We start from the raw sequence: 18998 nt of genomic DNA, 5'->3' as shown, positions 1-18998 counted from the left end.
CCTGTCACAGAAATGTGATAAATGTGTGAGAAGTTAAAATCCTTAACAAAATTTGAAAAATGGAATGGGCACACATATTTCTGCAAATAATTACATGTGCCATCATATATTCATCTATATAGCTGTATAAATGGGTGTGTATGCGTATGTGCCCAAATGTACATGTATGATATATTCATATATATATATATGTGTATTTCAATATCGGATAGGCTCGAACCGAGTAACGAGTATAATGGAAGTCAATGGGAAACTCAAGCATTTTTCTGGAGGACCAGGAGGGCTGGTGGGGGGGGCAGGAAAATCGCTGAAATGGATGGAAACAGTGCTCAAATGTAATGGCTGCTAAAAATTAGAAGGAGGGTGTGGGAACATGGGCGGTCAGTGGGTGCTCTCGCCCGCTGGCCCGAGATCACAAGGACCAGGGCTTATCCCACTGAACACCCGCTCTCCTTTCCCGTGGGCAGACCACTACTCAGAAAACACAGGATGAGGGTAAAACAGCGTGGCAATACTTTATTGAACCTCCAAACAGACAATAAACATATAGAACAGTCCCAGCAAATACACAAGATGGTGCAAATTACAGAGTCTCACCCTTCCACTGACTCACCGGGATTAGAGCAGCTGCGACTTCAGGGATTCCAGGGCCGACTACCCCCACTAGTGGCACCCCGCTTTGGGCGGGCACTCACAGAGAGGAGGTAATTACAAGATTCTGAAGCTGACAGTCCATTGAGGCACGTGACCAGGCGAATTGATGGTCCCAACTTGGCTTCTCTGAACATCTCTATGGGGCCATATGACCGGATGGTCCCAACCTGGCTTCTCCAAATTTATCCATTGGACCAGGTGACCGGAGGGTCACAATACCTGGCTTCCCCAAACGTTTCAATGAAGCCAGTGATGGCTAATTGAGCAGATCTGTGTTCTTCCAGCTGGGGCGGTGGTCCCCTAAGCTGACATCCTGCAGAGACACTGTCTGTGGTTTTGTAAAGTTTCCCTGGATGGAGCCATAGTGTCCTGGCTATTGTTTTTGTAAAGTCTCTCAGAAGGATTGGGATCCTTTTTATATAGACATTTGTCGTTCATGTCATCATCCACAGGTCAAGGGGTGATGAGATTAACTCGCATTGGTTGAGTATTTATAGTTTATCCTTCAATGTTTACAAGTCAACAAACTGCATGGCATGGTATAATGTGTAATCAACATATTAGCAAACATCATAGTTCAATCACCCTGTGTCTTGCCAGTCTTGCAAAGATAACGGTACAATAAACTGTAGGAGCTGATATTCGACGTTAATAGCAGCCATTCATCAATTTACAAATATCATTTCAACAAAAAGAGTCAACATTCAGACTCATTACGACAAAAGTCCATGTGTCTTGACTGACCAAAGTAAAACACAAATTCAATAGTCAACAATTCAGACAATAGTCTATGATTCTAGACCTACTGAAAATAGATGTCTGGGTAATTAGGTACTCCTTCACCATCTTCCAAAACTTTTCACTCCTTGTCAGACTACCCTGCGCATCAGGGCCTGGGCGCTGAGAGGGTCTAATGAAACTGTCCCAGACCTTTGATAGTGCTCCCCTGCCCCTGTTGGACCTGGCGGACCTCCTCTTCAGCTTCATTCTCCTCATTATCACCCAATCTGCACTGAGAAGATGAGATGAGGCTGGGCTGGGTAGTATCACCCTGTATACTTTCTTTCTCCATCTCCACTTTCTTCCTCCATGCAAAGCTTCCTCCTTAATTGTGAGCAGTGAGCATATGAGTAGACACAGAAGTAGGATGGTTACGCTGATTATGGTGCCATTGTGGATCACCCTCTTGGTTGATTCCTCAAAGTTTTGTAGAACCTTACAGATGTCAGAAATCCGTGCCCACTCATCGGTTGTTATGTGTGGAGGCTGACCTGAATACCAATGGGCATGTTGTAGCTGGTATTCCACTACTGCTCTCTGCTGCTCACAAAGCCTTGCTAACTTGTGTAAGTGGAGTTCCAGCTTGTGATCACATCGCACACCAGTCAGTGAGCTGGCACTTGCAAGCACTGCTGCAGCAGTGTCAGACTGACAGCTGTTGTAGCTCAGGCAAATCTGGGTAGGTTTTCAGAAACAGCTGAACCACTGAGTTGAGAATTTAATGCCAGTAGCCAACATGGATACTGCATTGCCGTGTATGGCAGGCAATCCCCGCATGTTTATTGGTTTATTGGCTATCTAGCAGCCACAAACCATGCAAGGCGGGGACTCGAGCATGGCGCTCGAGCACCCGCAATACTTCGAGCATACCCGAGCACCCCGATGCTCGATCAAGTAACGAGCAGTGGCGAGCACGCTCTCTAGTAGAAAGGAAATGATTCATAGTTTTCTAAATATTTTGAAAATATAAATCTGAAAATGATGACATACATTTATATTCAGCCCCCTGAGTCAATAATTTGTTGGATTACCTTTCACTTGCACTTACTCCTGCAAAACTTTTGGAGTATGTCTCTACCAGCTTTGCACATTTAGAGATTGAAATTTTTGCCCACACCTATCTGCAAATTAGCCCTTGCTCAGTGAGATTGCATGGTGTGCGCCTGTGAACAGCAATTTTCAAGTCTTGCTACATATTCTCAATGGGATTCATATCTGTACTGTGACTGGACCATTCACACACATGAATGTGCTTTGATCTAAACATTTAATTTGTAGCTCTAGTAGTATGTTTAGGTTCATTGTCATACTGGAAGGTGAACCTATGCCTCAGTCTCATGTCTTTGGCAGCCTCTAACAGGTTTTCCTCCAGGATTTCCCTGTATTTAGTTCAATCTATCTTCCATTAAATGGATTGTCCAGTCCAAATTGATAAGTCTGCAGTCACTGTGTGTGACTGCAGACTTATGAATCCTCCCAGCACACGCACTGTGTATTGAGGGGATTCGCCAGTTTCTGAGCCGGGGACCGAAGGGTATGTATGAGTTATACCCATGAGGGCCCATCTAGTGGGTGTGGCCTCGCTCCATACACTTGTATAGAGCAATGCTGCGCCCCATCTAGGGACCTGGCTGTACAGTGGGCGTGGCCAACTAGAGCGTGCCGCCTCGCTCTAAACAAGTGTGTGGAAGCAAGGCTGCTCCCACTGGCCGGGAGTATTTATAACTCATACATGCCCTCCGGTACCCGGCTCAGAAACTGGCAAATCCGCGCAGTGAACAGTGCGTGCACTGGGGGGATTCATAAGTCTGCAGTCACACTTAGTGACTGCAGACTTATCAATTTGTACCAAACAACTCCTTTAATCTCTGACCAGCTTCCTCGTCCCCACAGCGTGATGCTTCCAGCACCATATTTGATGGTGGACTCAATTTACTAAATATGTGACTTCTGAAGTCAATTGGTCACTCAGGATTTATTTAAGGATGTCAGACTACAGCGGTCTGAACACAAATGCTCATAACAATTTTCAATTTTATGTTTTTAAAATATTATTAAAAAAACATGTATAATTTATTTTATACTTGATAAATACTTGCCACTTTTTGTTGATATATCACATAAAATCCCAATAAAATACGTTTAAATTTGTGGGTGTAATGTGAAAAAATCTGGAAAAGTTCACGGGATATGAATACTTTTTCAAGGCACTGTATATTTCCAGAAGCCTCTGTAAAGAATCTAAGACACACTTCAATTTATAACCTAAACAACAATAAAGAATAAAGTGCCAAGCGTGTCTTAATCACATAATTTGTATTTAATCCCTTCCCGATGCATACAATTTCCATATCTTGTTTTTTTTTTCCTTCCCTTCTACCAAGATTTATAACTAGTGATGAGCGAGTACCGTAATATTTGTAATCGCTATACTCGTAACAAGTACTTTGTAATAATCGTGTATTCGTTCCGAATAGTGAGTACAATGTAAGTCAATGGGAAATGCGAGTAATTTTCTGCTGGACCCAACAAAGGGGTCTCGGGGCTTGAGGAAAAGGCTGAAATGGATGGGGAAGTGATGAAACAGAATGGGAAGAGCCTGGAGAATATGCCTGCATGCATTTCTGACTCACATACAGTATGGTTTCTGGGAATAAGTTTGTCGCAGTATTACGCCACTTTTACAGACACACAAGAACAACTACCAAACCTAACCTAAATTGCACTTAACAGGCCAAAAGGGTAAAGAAACAGTTTTTCCTGCATAATCACTTGTATATAAGGCTAAAAAAACAGAGAAACCAAAAAATATCCCTATTAGCGTTTGTTCACACATACTGTTGTGGCTTTTTTTCGCCTTTTACAATTGGGAGGGCCCTGACTTATACATTTTGTAGGTCCTTCTGTCATACATCCTTTTTAGTTTGCTATTCCCCAGCACTTTACAAGCACAGCTAGAACGTACTTGTAGATATGTTGCTCTTTGACCTGAGAGGCCTCAGGTGGCTCTGTAACATGAGTTTTGGAGGGACAGCTGTTACGTAGACATTTGGGCAGTCCCTCCATCATTGACACTCAGATAGTGGAATACATATTCCATAGCAGTTTACAATGTGCCCATTGTAGCTTTGGGCTTGACCCCCTCCTCCTCCATCGCCATGTGATACTGCAGACCTAAATTCAAATGTTCAGAGGGCCTGCAGTAGACAGGAAAGCTGAGTTTTGTGAGAGCCCCGTGTGGCCCTGTAACATACATTTTGAAGTGCCCTCCTCTAGAAATTTTGTAGGTCCCTCTTGTGTACATTTGAGAGTGCCCTCACTTTTTCATATTGTAGGGCCCTCACTCTATTATTTAACTCATTTAAGGGCAGAGACTACAGAGAAAAAGGCCAAGAGACATGGATTACTAGAAGGTAGCAGTGAGTGCCGCCTGCGATCCTCAGGTATGGCTGAATTCTGTGAACAGCAAAAATAAAGCTGCGCTAGTCAACTGGATGACGAGCTCAAATATATCAGTTGTGCAAGTCAATGGACAAAGGATATATGGTGCCCCCCTCCAGGATTGGTTGGAGAAGCTTCTCCAAATGGCTCACAGATTTGGATTGTCAATATTCCTCAGATTATATAGGAAGAGAAGACTTCTTGATACTGTACTACTTGGTCCAGTGCAGAATGTGCATCATGTTTCCAAAAAATTACTCTTGGGGGCTGTGTCTTAGGTGCAGGAAGATTCCATGACAAGGGCCTCCCCTGACAAACATTGTCTACGATGGAGTACTGTAGTAGTTGTGGCTCTCAATTCAAATTTTCAGAGGGCCATCAGTTGGTCGTCAACAGTCAGTGTAAATTTCTATTGAATATGTATCCCCTATCTCAGTCACAATGTGGCACAAGCCAGGCATGTTTTTTTTTTGCCAAATAGGGTGACTGACAGTACATTTCTGTTGAATATGACCTATCTCATCCACAGTGTGGCACAACCTGTGACAAGGGCTTCCAATGACAAGTATTAGTTTGGTAGGACATTCCAGATTTGTCCACTACACAATGTGCATAGGGTTTGTAAAAATTAGCCCTATGGGCTGAGTCATGGTTGACTCACTATTTTGGCTTTGACAGCTAGCTTGGCTTGTGCCATCAACATCTGAATATCTGTAAACAAATCCCAAAATGCCAAAAAAGCCTGTTGTTAAGGGACGTGGACTTGGTGTTGTCAGTGATGCGTGAGAAGGCACTCAGTCTGTGTCAGGTAAGAAGAAGCTTGATGCATCCACTATTTTCCTGGAAAAATTTCCCGGTCTGGAAAGTAAACGTGTGTGGAAGCCAGAAGAGCGAGAGCAAATTATGTCTTGGAAATCAGACAAGGCCTCTACGCATAATCTCAAAGAGGCAGCTTTGAGTGCCCAGCATGTTGGTATGGAGACAGATTTCCCAATGAGTGATACTACCCAGCTAAGCCAATATTCTGAGGCAACATTGGGTGATGAGGAGGAAGATGAGGAGAATGAGGAGGAAGAGGACTTGTTTTTCTGTGCTACCGAGGGAACTTGTAATGGTACAGAAGGGACACCCAACCCAAGCTTCTTGTCTGTCCAGTCTGGATGGGCTGGAGAGGAGGAGTTGGAGGAGGAGGAGGCGAGTCAGTGTGAGGAGAGGATGGATACTGTTTATACTGATGAGGACACAGAACATTTGCCTTTTTGCAGCTTGGCCCACATGGCACAGTTCATCTGTAAGTGTCTGTGGCAAGACCCTCACGTGATACACATTTTATCCAACAATAATAATAATTTTTATTTATATAGCGCCAACATATTCCGCAGTACTTTACAATTAAGCGTGGACATAAACATACAATAAATTCAATACAAGGTAAGACAGTTTAAACAGTTACATTAGGAGTGAAGTCCCTGCTCGTAAGCTTATATTCTACAAGGAAATGGGTGGACACAATAGGTGAAAAGTGCTTGTTATTTCAGGTCTGGCAATTATAATAAGTAGGGATTTTCATATAAAGCTGCATGATCCGGTCATCAGCCAGTATGCTTAAGTGCAATAATCAAGTATTGAGTGCAGTTATCGTGTGCATGGAGGATGTGGAGACAGATGAATAGTAGGGTGCAGATTCTGAATAATATTTAGACGGAGGCAACAGTGGAAAGTTAGTTTACTGAGTAGTTGAGGTGGTAGGCTTGTTTAAAGAGATGGGTTTTTAAAGCGCGCTTGAAGACGTGGGAGCTATGCATCAGTCGGATCATCTGGAGTAGAGCATTCCAGAGAACTGGTGCAGCACAAGAGAAGTCTTGGAGACGGAGATGCGAGGTTCGGATTATGGGGGATGTTAGTCTTAGGTCATTTGTAGAACAGAGGGCACGTGTAGGGTGATAGACAGAGATGACAGAGGAGATATAAGGTGGTGCAGAACAGTGGAGAGCTTTGCGGGTGAGAGTGATGAGTTTATATTGAACCCTGTAGCGAATGGGCAACCAGTGTAACAATTGGCACAAGATGGAGGCATCGGTAAAGCGGTTGGACAGAAATACGACCCTGGTTGCCGCATTCAGGACGGATTGGAGCGGAGAAAGTTTGGTAAGAGGGAGACCGATCAGAAGAGAGTTGCAGTCGTCCAGACGAGAGTGAATAAGAGCCACAGTAAGAGTTTTAGCAGTTTCAAAGGTAAGAAAAGGTCAGATTCTGGGGATGTTTTTAAGGTGCAGGTGACAAGAGCGACCTATACTGGTTGGCCACCTTTCTCGATCCACGGTACAAGGAGAAATTTCCTTCACTCCTTTTGAAGTCACCAAAGAGTTTTACAATGTAATTTTTCAAGAGGGGTGTTGTATATCAGTTTCTGAAAACATCACCCTCAGACAATGCTGGTGGCAGAGGTACCGGCTCTTTTCAACACCAAGGGATAATGGGGAGAGACACAAACACCAGCTCCAACAGAGGTGGGGAGAAAATGTGCACAAATTGGGAAATTTTCAAAAAACCAGCATAACAGCAAGGGCTATCTGTGCCTGTAACAGTGCCAAGGAGGGATAAGTTGCAGAACATGGTCAAGGGGTACTTAAGTGACGTGCGTCCTTTCTGACACTTCAGTTCCCTTTAATTATGGGGTGTCTAAGTTGAACACTTGGCCCGACCTCTCCTTATATGCCTTGGAGGTGCTGGCCTGTCCAGCTGCTAGTGTGGTGTCAGAGCATGTTTTCAGTTTCGCTGGGGCAATCATCACTGGTAGGCGCACATGCCTTTCCATGGAAAATGCAGACAGGCTTACTCTGATTAAATTCAACAAGGACTGGATATCTCCACAATTTGTAATCCCTCCAGATGACAGCAAGCCATCCTAAATTCATCAAAAAGGAAGATTCATTCTACTGCTGTTAATGTCACCCCTTCCCATAAAAACCTGTTTCCTTCCTTTGTCAACCATGACTCAGCCCATAGGGCTAATTTTTACAAATTCTATTGTGCAGTGGACAAACCAGGACAGTATTCCTACTCCAGCCTAACTACTATTTGTGATTGGAGGCCCTTGGGATGGTGGCTTCCTGCGTCAACCATTACTCAGCTCATAGGGCTAATTTTTACAAACCCTATGCACATTGTGCAGTGGACAAACCAGGACAGTATTCTTACTCCAGCCTAACTACTATTTGTAATTTGTCGCCTTTGGGATGGTGGCTTCCAAAATAGTGGGTAAAATGGCCTGGTGCATGCTTGGTAGTTTGGAATGGTGGCTAGGAATGAAGAGAGTGTCTCTGTTGACCCCTGCCAAATGAGGAAAATGTCATCAATATAGAGGTGGTAGGTGGTACAGTGTCTTTGAAAGAGCTCATTGGAATAAACCAAGTCAACTTCAAACTTATGCATATACACATTAGCATAGGCTGGTGCTACATTCGAGCCCATCGCGGTGCCCTGTTCCTGTACAAAGAACTCATCTCTGAACATGAAAAAGTTCTCATGGAGAACTAGTGACAGGAGTTCAAGGCAAAAATAGACAAAGGCAGGTGACAGGTCAGACTGTGTGAGAAGATAGGAGGAGGCCACCAGGCCTTTGTCATGGGTAATGAAGGTATATAGACTGTATACGTCCATTGTGGCCAACAGACTGCCTTTGGGTAAGGCCGGCAAATTGACTGGTATCTAGTAAGAAGGATCTGGTTTTCTTCACCAAGGGGGTTAAGATTTTCTCTAGGCAGATGGCGAGGGGGGAGAGAATGGAGTCCGTGGAGGCTATAATGGGTCGGCCGGGTGGGTTTATCAGTGATTTGTGGATTTTAGGTAAGATATAGAATACAGGTGTTATCAGATGTTGATTGGTCAGGAACGTGACTGTCTTGGAGTCTATTGTGTGAAGATGAAGGTGTCTAGTCAGCATCTCTTGTATTTTGGTATGGATGATAGGTGTGGGGTCGGTTTTGATCTGTCTAAAGGTAGTGGTGTCTGCTAGTTGTCGATTGATTTCGCTGATGTAGGATGACTTGTCCATAACTACTGTGGCACGCCCCTTGTCAGAAGGTTTGATGACTATAGAGTTATTGCTTTGTAGTGACCTAAGGATGTGTTTTTCCTCATTCGTTAGGTTCTGGTGTGTAGGGAAAAAGCTGAGTCGCTGTTCGTGTATCAGATTTTTTATGTCTCTATCAATGAGTGCTATCGTTGTTTCTGCCGCATGGTTGGTGTGGGAGGACAGTAAGGACTAGTGTTGTGTAATCCCAGGGTGGTAATAGAGAGCTCCGGGACAGGTGAACACCCGGGTGGAGGAACCCTGTTCACGGAGGTCTCCTTAGATACACCATAATGAGTCTTTAAACGGATCGTCCTATAGAACCGCTGGAGGTCCTTCTCTAGCTGGAACGAGTCCCAGTTAGGCGTCAGACAGAAGGAGAGACCCTTCTGAAGGACTGAGAGTTCAGTGGGAGTGAGGGTATAGCTGGAGATGTTCTTCACCAGGTTAGTTGCCTTACCTGGGACAGGGTTGTCATCCTTTCTCCTCCTCGACCTCCTTGTAGGTCTGTACGTGGTAGCCCTCCTCTGCAATTTTTCCATAAAAAAGGTTGTCCACTTGCACCGGTTGAGGAGTCGCTGCCTGAGCTGAAGGACCCCATGTTGCACTGGCCTGCGTAAGGTCTGTGAGTATACAGTCATGGCCAAAAGTATTGAGAATGAGACAAATAGTAATTTTTCCAAAGTTTACTGCTTCATTTTTTGTAATGGCAATTTGCATATACTCCTGAATGTCAAAGAGTGATCAGCTTAACAGCAATTACTGTACTTGCAAAGTCAATATTTGCCCAGAAAATGAACTTTAACCCCCAAAACACATTTCAACATCATTGCAGTCCTGCCTTAAAAGGAGCAGCTAACATAGTTTTAGTGATTGATCCATTAACACAGGTGTGGGTGTTGATGAGGACAGGGCTGGCGATCAATCAGTCATGATTAAGTAAGAATGACATCACTGAACACTTTAAAAGGAGGCTGGTTCTTGGTATCATTGTTTCTCTTCAGTTAACCATGGTTATCTCTAAAGAAACACGTGCAGCCATCATTGCACTGCACAAAAATGGCCTAACAGGGAAGAGTATTGCAGCTACAAAGATTGCACCTCAGTCAACAATCTATCGCATCATCAAGAACTTCAAGGAGAGAGCTTTCATTGTTGTCAAAAAGGCTCCAGGGCGCCCAAGAAAGACCAGCAAGCGCCAGGGCCGTATCTTAAAACAGTTTCAGCTGCGGGATCGGACTACCAGCAGTGCCGAGCTTGCTCAGGAATGGCAGCAAGCTGGTGTGAGTGCTTCTGCATGCACTGTGAGGCGGAGACTCTTTGAGCAAGGGCTGGATTCAAGGAGGGCAGCAAAGAAGCCACTTCTCTCCAGAAAAAACATCAGGGACCGACTGATATTCTGCAAAAGGTACAGGGAGTGGACTGCTGAGGACTGAGGCAAAGTCATTTTCTCTGATGAATCCCCTTTTCGATTGTTTGGGACATCTGGAAAACAGCTTATTCGGAGAAGAAGAGGTGAGCGCTACCACCAGTCTTGTCTCATGCCAACTGTAAAGCATCCTGAAACCATTCATGTGTGGGGTTGCTTCTCAGCCAAGGGAATCGGCTCACTCACAGTCTTGCCTAAAAACACAGCCATGAATAAAGAATGGTACCAGAATGTCCTCCAAGAGCAACTTCTCCCAACCGTCCAAGAGCAGTTTGGCGCCCAACAATGCCTTTTCCAGCATGATGGAGCACCTTGCCATAAAGCAAAGGTGATAACTAAATGGCTCATGGAACAAAACATAGAGATTTTGGGTCCATGGCCTGGAAACTCCCCAGATCTTAATCCCATTGAGAACTTGTGGTCAATCATCAAGAGACGGGTGGACAAACAAAAACCAACAAATTCTGGCAAAATGCAAGCATTGATTATGCAAGAATGGACTGCTATCAGTCAGGATTTGGTCCAAAAGTTGATTGAGAGCATGCCAGGGAGAGGTCTTGAAGAAGAAGGGGCAACACTGCAAATATTGACTTGCTGCATTAACTCATTCTAACTGTCAATATAACCTATTGGTACTCATAATATGATTGCAATTATATTTCTGTATGTGATATAAACATCAGACAAACACTAATAAAAACCAGAGGCCAGCAGATCATGTGAAAATATAATTTTGGTGTCATTCTCAATACTTTTGGCCATGACTGTAGGTGCCTTAGGATGCGTTCCATCAATATACACGGTTGTTGGTGTAGTCATCGTGATCTCTTTGGAACTTTTGTCTCTTCCGCTCTTGAAGGTTTCTTTGATGGTCCAGGAGAATTTTATCAGTTTTGGATTTTAGGTTGCTCCAATCAGTAGAAGATAGATTAGCAGATAACTGTGTTTCAATTGCATTGATGGTCTTCCTACTTTCCTCGATTGCCTTCTGTAAGAAATCAACTGTTAATATAATTATATCAAGAGAGCATTTATTTAAGATCTTCCTGAATTTTTCACAATACTCTGGGTTGTCTGCAAATAGGGTTGGGTGGAGGTGACTTCTCAGCCCCTTAGGGATTTTCCCTTGCTTGTGGTATTCGGCTAGGGTTATCGAGTGTAGATCATAGGAAACGAGCTTTCATCTTTCCCTCTCGTAGTCCCTACTCCTTATTTCCTCAGACGGAGTCTTGAAGAATTCATTGACCAGTGCCAATATGCTGTTGCTGGTCGTATCGTAAGAGGCAAATGTGTCAGTCGACATTGGAGGACAGGTGGAGACGCACAAGAGTTTATACAGTTCAAAATAATAATTTGCGTGGACTCTGTCAGAAGTGGAGGTTCTGATGTAATGGGCAGCGAGTGCTCCTTATCATGGAGCACCTTGAAATATTATAAACATTATAAACACATTATTATATACATATGAATAGAAGTTCATAGACCTATGTATATAATTATGTGCTTATAATGTTACAAGGTGCTCTATGAACTTCTATTCGTATGTAAATAATAATGTGTTTATAATGTTTATAATAATTCAAGGTGCTCCATGAATCACCCATGTTACAACCCAACACCTACTATACTCCATAATTATGCCCCAACTGCATGATTACCACTCACTACCATCTAACACTGGCTTATTAAACCTATCCATTATATGTCATGCACTAGGACTATAATGACATGTACAACATACCGTGCCCTAGAGACAAATATATAACATACCTCCATACAATACATTTAATATATACAAGCAACTTTATTTGCGTCTGCACAGTGCCATAATACATAGCCTGTCCCCTGCACATGCGCCACAGCTCAATTTCCTTGACTACCACCATACACAACATGAGAGGTGGTACCGTGCCTGTAAACACAGACAATGTCCGACCATCCATTCACGCACTGCAGAGCTGGCGGAACATCACTTCCGGTGACACGCCCCCACCAATGACACACTTCCGGTCCGACGTTCCCCGCCGGTGTATAAAGCACAGTCTCCTCAGTATGACATTTACCAAAGCCACAGCAAGGCGCAGGAACGCCGCTATACCCCTCTATACCACCAATGAATGACACAACCCCTTCTGTGACCTACACCCTGACTATGCATGGACTCCATATGACCGCATGGTAAGCGAGCCAACATATGATGAGTTACACATGCCATTATACAACTATCTTTAACTCTCCATACTATCCTTTAGATCCACGTGGCCCCACACCACTATTGAACCTGGGTGAGGTAACCACCCTAGACTATACAATCATCTTACTGGCAAAATCATGGGTAATATATTTCAACTGTAACATCTTGATATTGCAGCTCTCCTCTTTCCTGGACTTAAGCCCTATTCTCAGTCTCTAAACAATTTCAAACCGCCCATACAAGTATGAACAAATTTGGCTTTTATCTACCTTTTACTCTTATGGTTTTTATACCCTGTCCAGCGTGTTTATTCTCTATATACTATATGTAACCCCAACACCTTCACCCTCGTCTCTCCTTACCTCCACCCCCTCCCGCCTTCCTCCCCACCCCCCCTTCCCCTCCACCCCTACCTCTTCGTCATACTTCTCGACACTATGATTGGAATTTTGATTTTGATTATGATATTACAAATCTGGTACTGACACCTGTATGTTTTCCTTTTTAGTAAGCGACTAAATGTTTAAGGCCGCAATTGAGGCCGAAACGTCTTACCGCTGTTGCCTTGCACCTGGGTTTGAACAAATTGCCTGTGTATTAATAAATGTTTTTGCATTCACAACATTTGAGTGTGCGATGAATTGAATTTTCTACATCATGGATTTAAGACCGAAAGTTGTGCTTTTTGCCAAATTGTTTATTGACATAGACCAAAAATTTGAAAAAAAAATTGAACCTTTGTTGAAATTTATATATAGAACTAAATCCAACTTACGGGAAAGGGACACAGACTATGAGTCCGAACCTGGACCATCACAACCGAAGGTTCCAGGACCATCTGAGAAGGATGCTCCTGGACAATCAGAGAAGGAGGTTCCTGGCCCAATGCACCATCAACAAGTTGGAATGGAGCAAGAAGAGCAGGGCAGGAGTAGCAGTTCAACCTTGCCCCTAGATACGTCAACCCAGGCATCAGCAATAACATGGTGACTGCGAAGAAGGAGGAATTCCCACAGCATAGCAATTAGAAGGCAAATTAATAGCCATGTGATGAATTATATTGGCCGAACAATATGTGATGATGGTGAGGAGGCATTTTGCAGAGTTTGGCCCAACATCTTAGCCAAACACCATCGGAATTAAGGCTCAACACAAAAACATCCATACTGCACCTCATCCATGCTGCCACCCCCCCTCCCCCAAATAACCCCAAGCATCTTTTTGCTTACATTAAAAAACACCACCAAACCCTGTCTCAGTGCCAACATGCATCCATCTCTGTGTCTGCTCAGGGGCCAGCCACTTCTGACTCTGAACACCCTTGTTCAACTCTTCTTCTTAGTTACTCAGGGCATCCTCCCCCCACTCTTCATCATAGTGAGTCAGGGTATCCTCCTTCCACTCTTCATCATAGTGAGCCAGGGCATCCTCCTTCCACTCTTCATCATAGTGAGTCAGGGCATCCTCATACCAGTGTGGAAGCTCCATACATATGCCAGCATACTAATGGTGCCCATTCGCCACCCATATGACCTCCTGTAGTATGTACTTATAAAACTACATCCATGATCAATCCACTCACAGGACCTCAGCCTGTATGTGCTCCAGCACAAACATATAATGGGCAGCAATACTACTATGGCCCAGAGTCCACCCTACCACATTTTGGTCACCAGGGTGAAGGCTGGCATCATGGCCCTCCCCAGCAAACCTTCCATGTTGCCCATCACAGCCAAAGATCATCCCAGCAAAATCTACAGGTACCTGGTTGGAATTTTTTCAGCTCCAGTTGATTATGTCCCCACTCACCAACAACCAAACCCACCCCCTAACAACATCCCAGCAAACATTGATCCATATCAACCAAGACATCTGCAAAGCAACCTCCACGAAGCCTCCTCAAATCCCCCTTCCCCCTCCACATCACATCATTTTTTGAGGATATGTAAAGTTTTGTGTGTTTTTTTGATTAATCATTGACAATGTTTACTATTTGTGATTTGTGCTGAAATGAAGGCTTCATTTTCTTTCTATTTTGTTCTAAATAAAAATTATTTTATTTTAATAAGCAAAATAAATTTTTCATTTCAGAATAAGTGCTGTCTGCATTCTGCAAATAAAAGCAAGTTTGCATATAGTATGATTATTACAATAGTCATAATCAACACAAATATGATTGTAACCATCACAGGCAAACATTTTCTTGCCAGGGTATGAATCCCTCAGGTGTCTTAAAATAATCCGAAAGAAGTTCACAGACTCTGAGCCTGAAAGATCCTTGTGTCTAGGCAAAACCTGTGCAATTAGACAAGGATTATTAGCCAATCCTCCCTCAGCATCCACAGACACAGGCCAATCATGGGTACGGGTAAAATTGTGTAGCATTACACTGGCCTTAATGACAGCATTGACATTTTGCTCACTCAATTGGAGGTGCAGTAAGCAATATCCTCCACTTTGCGGTCAAAATGCCAAAGGCGCATTCAACAAGATGCCTTGCCCGAGTTAGCTTGTAATTAAAAATCCGACTATATCAGTTAAGACTACGCCGAGGATAAGGTCTCATTAAATTGCGTGTGAGTTTAAATGCCTCATCAGCCACAATTACAAAAGGAACTGGTTCCCCACTTGAGCCTGGCAGTATCCTTGGGAGTGGCACACCCATTTGATTGGCCATAAGCCACCAAAACATTAAGGAAGAATTGAAGATTCTAGAATCTCCAATTCTTTCAAAGGCCCCAATATCTACTATTACAAACTGGTAGTTGCTGTCAACTATTAGGAAACTGACACCTAATATACAACCACCTTGAGATACGCTCCCAGTGTTCAGGGATTGGCTTCGGCATTAGAGATGAGCGTTGTTCTACTCGAACTGTTCGCCAATCTCAAATTCGAGCTGTTTTGGGCGGTGTTCGAGCCGGTCGGCGAACACGAACAATTTGAGAAAAATTCGGCTGTTCGAGGTTATGTTCGATAACTGTTCGTGCACCAAAATCATAACTGGATTTTTTCTCAGTAATGATGAAAATTAATGTTAATACGCAGTTTGAGTGTACAGCGGGGCGGGGGGAGGGGCAGGGGATGGATCTCTGCAGGAACAATGAAGATCTCCATTTTTTTTTCTCTTTCCCGCATTTGCAGTGGGGAGGTGCAATCTGTCAGCCTATCAGCAGCGCACACACGGAGCGAAGTGCTTTTTTTCACACAAGCAAGGGCATGTGTGATTGGCAGTGTATGTCACATGTCCTTGCCCTATAAGACCAAGCCATTTTCCCCGTCGCCACCATTTTCTCACTGCTGCAGCTGCGTGTTAGACGGCACCGCTGTTGCTGTGTGCGCTATACCTTGTTAATTTCAAGCCAATTTTCGCACAAATATACAGATAGCTTGGGAGTAGGGAATAGTTGTGATTGCAGTCCTTTTAAGGACTAGGTTACAGCATTTCCTACGACTTTTATCAGGCAGGTCTGTGCTCTTAAATAGATAGATTGTGGGAGTAAAGACTAATTGTAATTGGAGTCCTTTTCAGGACTAGGTTACATCAGTTCCTATCAGTTTTTGCCAGGCAGGTCTGTGCCAGTGCTGTGCAAGTTTTTTTCACAGCATTTGGCTGAATCTAGCAAAGCTAATCCTTTTTGGCCTATTGCAGAGTGTGTTAGTCAGTGGAGTAGCCTATCTGTGTTGCAAGATATACCACCTGTGTATAGAATACCAATTTTTTACTGCACCTAGTGAAGTAAAATCTTTTGGGCATAGCATCATTCTATTAGTCCATCTATACTGACCTCCATCAGGTTGCAAACTGAATATAATTTTTTTCTGCATCTAGCTCTGAAAAAATATTTGGGCTTCTAGCAGTGTGTGGGACTTGGTCTATTAGTCCATCTATACTGACCTCCATCAGGTTGCAAACTAAAAATAATTTTTTTCTGCATCTAGCTCTGAAAAAATATTTGGGCTTCTAGCAGTGTGTGGGACTTGGTCTATTAGTCCATCTATACTGACCTCCATCAGGTTGCAAATTAAAAATAATTTTTTTCTGCATCTAGCTCTGAAAAAATATTTGGGCTTCTAGCAGTGTGTGGGACTTGGTCTATTAGTCCATCTATACTGACCTCCATCAGGTTGCAAATTAAAAATATTTTTTTTCTGCATCTAGCTCTGAAAAAATATTTGGGCTTCTAGCAGTGTGTGGGACTTGGTCTATTAGTCCATCTATACTGACCTCCATCAGGTTGCAAATTAAAAATAATTTTTTTCTGCATCTAGCTCTGAAAAAATATTTGGGCTTCTAGCAGTGTGTGGGACTTGGTCTATTAGTCCATCTATACTGACCTCCATCAGGTTGCAAATTGAATAAAAAAATTTTCTGCATCTAGCTCTGAAAAAATATTTGGGCTTCTAGCGGTGTGTGGGACTTGGTCTATTAGTCCATCTATACTGACCTCCATCAGGTTGCAAATTAAAAATAATTTTTTTCTGCATCTAGCTCAGAAAAAATATTTGGGCTTCTAGCAGTGTGTGGGACTCGGTCTATTAGTCCATCTATACTGACCTCCATCAGGTTGCAAATTAAAAATAATTTTTTTCTTCATTTAGCTCTGAAAAAATATTTGGGCTTCTAGCAGTGTGTGGGACTTGTTCTATTAGTCCTTCTATACTGACGTCCAGCAGGTTGCAAATTGAATATAATTTTTTTCTGCATCTAGCTCTGAAAAAATATTTGGGCTTCTAGCGGTGTGTGGGACTTGGTCTATTAGTCCATCTATACTGACCTCCATCAGGTTGCAAATTAAAAATAATTTTTTTCTGCATCTAGCTCTGAAAAAATATTTGGGCTTCTAGCAGTGTGTGGGACTTGGTCTATTAGTCCATCTATACTGACCTCCATCAGGTTGCAAATTAAAAATAATTTTTTTCTGCATCTAGCTCTGAAAAAATATTTGGGCTTCTAGCAGTGTGTGGGACTTGGTCTATTAGTCCATCTATACTGACCTCCATCAGGTTGCAAATTAAAAATAATTTTTTTCTTCATTTAGGTCTGAAAAAATATTTGGGCTTCTAGCAGTGTGTGGGACTTGTTCTATTAGTCCTTCTATACTGACCTCCAGCAGGATGCAAATTGAATATAATTTTTTTCTGCATCTAGCTCTGAAAAAATATTTGGGCTTCTAGCGGTGTGTGGGACTTGGTCTATTAGTCCATCTATACTGACCTCCATCAGGTTGCAAATTAAAAATAATTTTTTTCTGCATCTAGCTCAGAAAAAATATTTGGGCTTCTAGCGGTGTGTGGGACTTGGTCTATTAGTCCATCTATACTGACCTCCATCAGGTTGCAAATTAAAAATAATTTTTTTCTGCATCTAGCTCTGAAAAAATATTTGGGCTTCTAGCAGTGTGTGGGACTTGGTCTATTAGTCCATCTATACTGACCTCCATCAGGTTGCAAATTGAATAAAAAAATTTTCTGCATCTAGCTCTGAAAAAATATTTGGGCTTCTAGCGGTGTGTGGGACTTGGTCTATTAGTCCATCTATACTGACCTCCATCAGGTTGCAAATTAAAAATAATTTTTTTCTGCATCTAACCCAGCCAATAGTTTTGGCCTAATACCACAGTTTGGCCACTCAGCTCTGCTCGGTTACCATCCATTGTTTTTTTGTGCAAACAACTCCAGAGTTGTGAATTAGTTAACCACCAAAATGAGTGGAAAAAGGCCTGCTGCTGGTGGAAAGGGGAATAGGCGTGTTGGGAAGGGGAAAAAAGGTTGTGTCCGTGGGGTAGGTGCAGAAGAAAGACCATCTTCCAGCCAAACTAAAATGTCTACTTCTTTTAGCGGACAATGTGATAAGATCCCTTTCTTACGGCCACGCCAATCGCTACAAATTCCAGATGAGGCACAAAAACAGCAGGTGCTTCAACGGATATCAAGTGCTCCTTTAAGTGGGCTCTCCTCCACATCAACTTCAACATCACAAATACTCCAGTCCTCAAAGGTGTCACCCAAATCGCACTTGCTTCCTCACAGCTCCCAAATCTCCAGCTGCCCGTCTGAGTATGAGGTAGAACAGATGGTTGAGTCTGCAGAGCTGTTTACTCATACTATAGCCTGGGAATCAGAGGTCGACTCCAGCGCTTCTGTGAATCCAGACGAGGAAATGATCTGCACTGATGCCCAGAATCTTTATGAGTCGGATCCAGGACCAGACGCAGAAGGTTCTGACCATAATGTAGACCCTCATTCCCAAACTGTAACTCCTGTTGGTGGAGACAATGAGGAAGACGATGATAAGACTCAAATACCTGATTGGAGCGACAACTTTAGTTTTTTGTCAGGGCAGGAACAGGTTGGCTCTGAGGACGACGGGTGTGATAACGCACAGGGTGATGATGATGAGGTCGGAGATCCCACTTACTGTC

Source organism: Phyllobates terribilis, unplaced genomic scaffold, assembly GCF_046119375.1.
Source record: "Phyllobates terribilis strain yellow unplaced genomic scaffold, ASM4611937v1 Scaffold_4__5_contigs__length_816908805, whole genome shotgun sequence".
NCBI classification, from domain to species: Eukaryota; Metazoa; Chordata; class Amphibia; order Anura; family Dendrobatidae; genus Phyllobates; species Phyllobates terribilis.
This window is presented reverse-complemented; position numbering follows the sequence as displayed.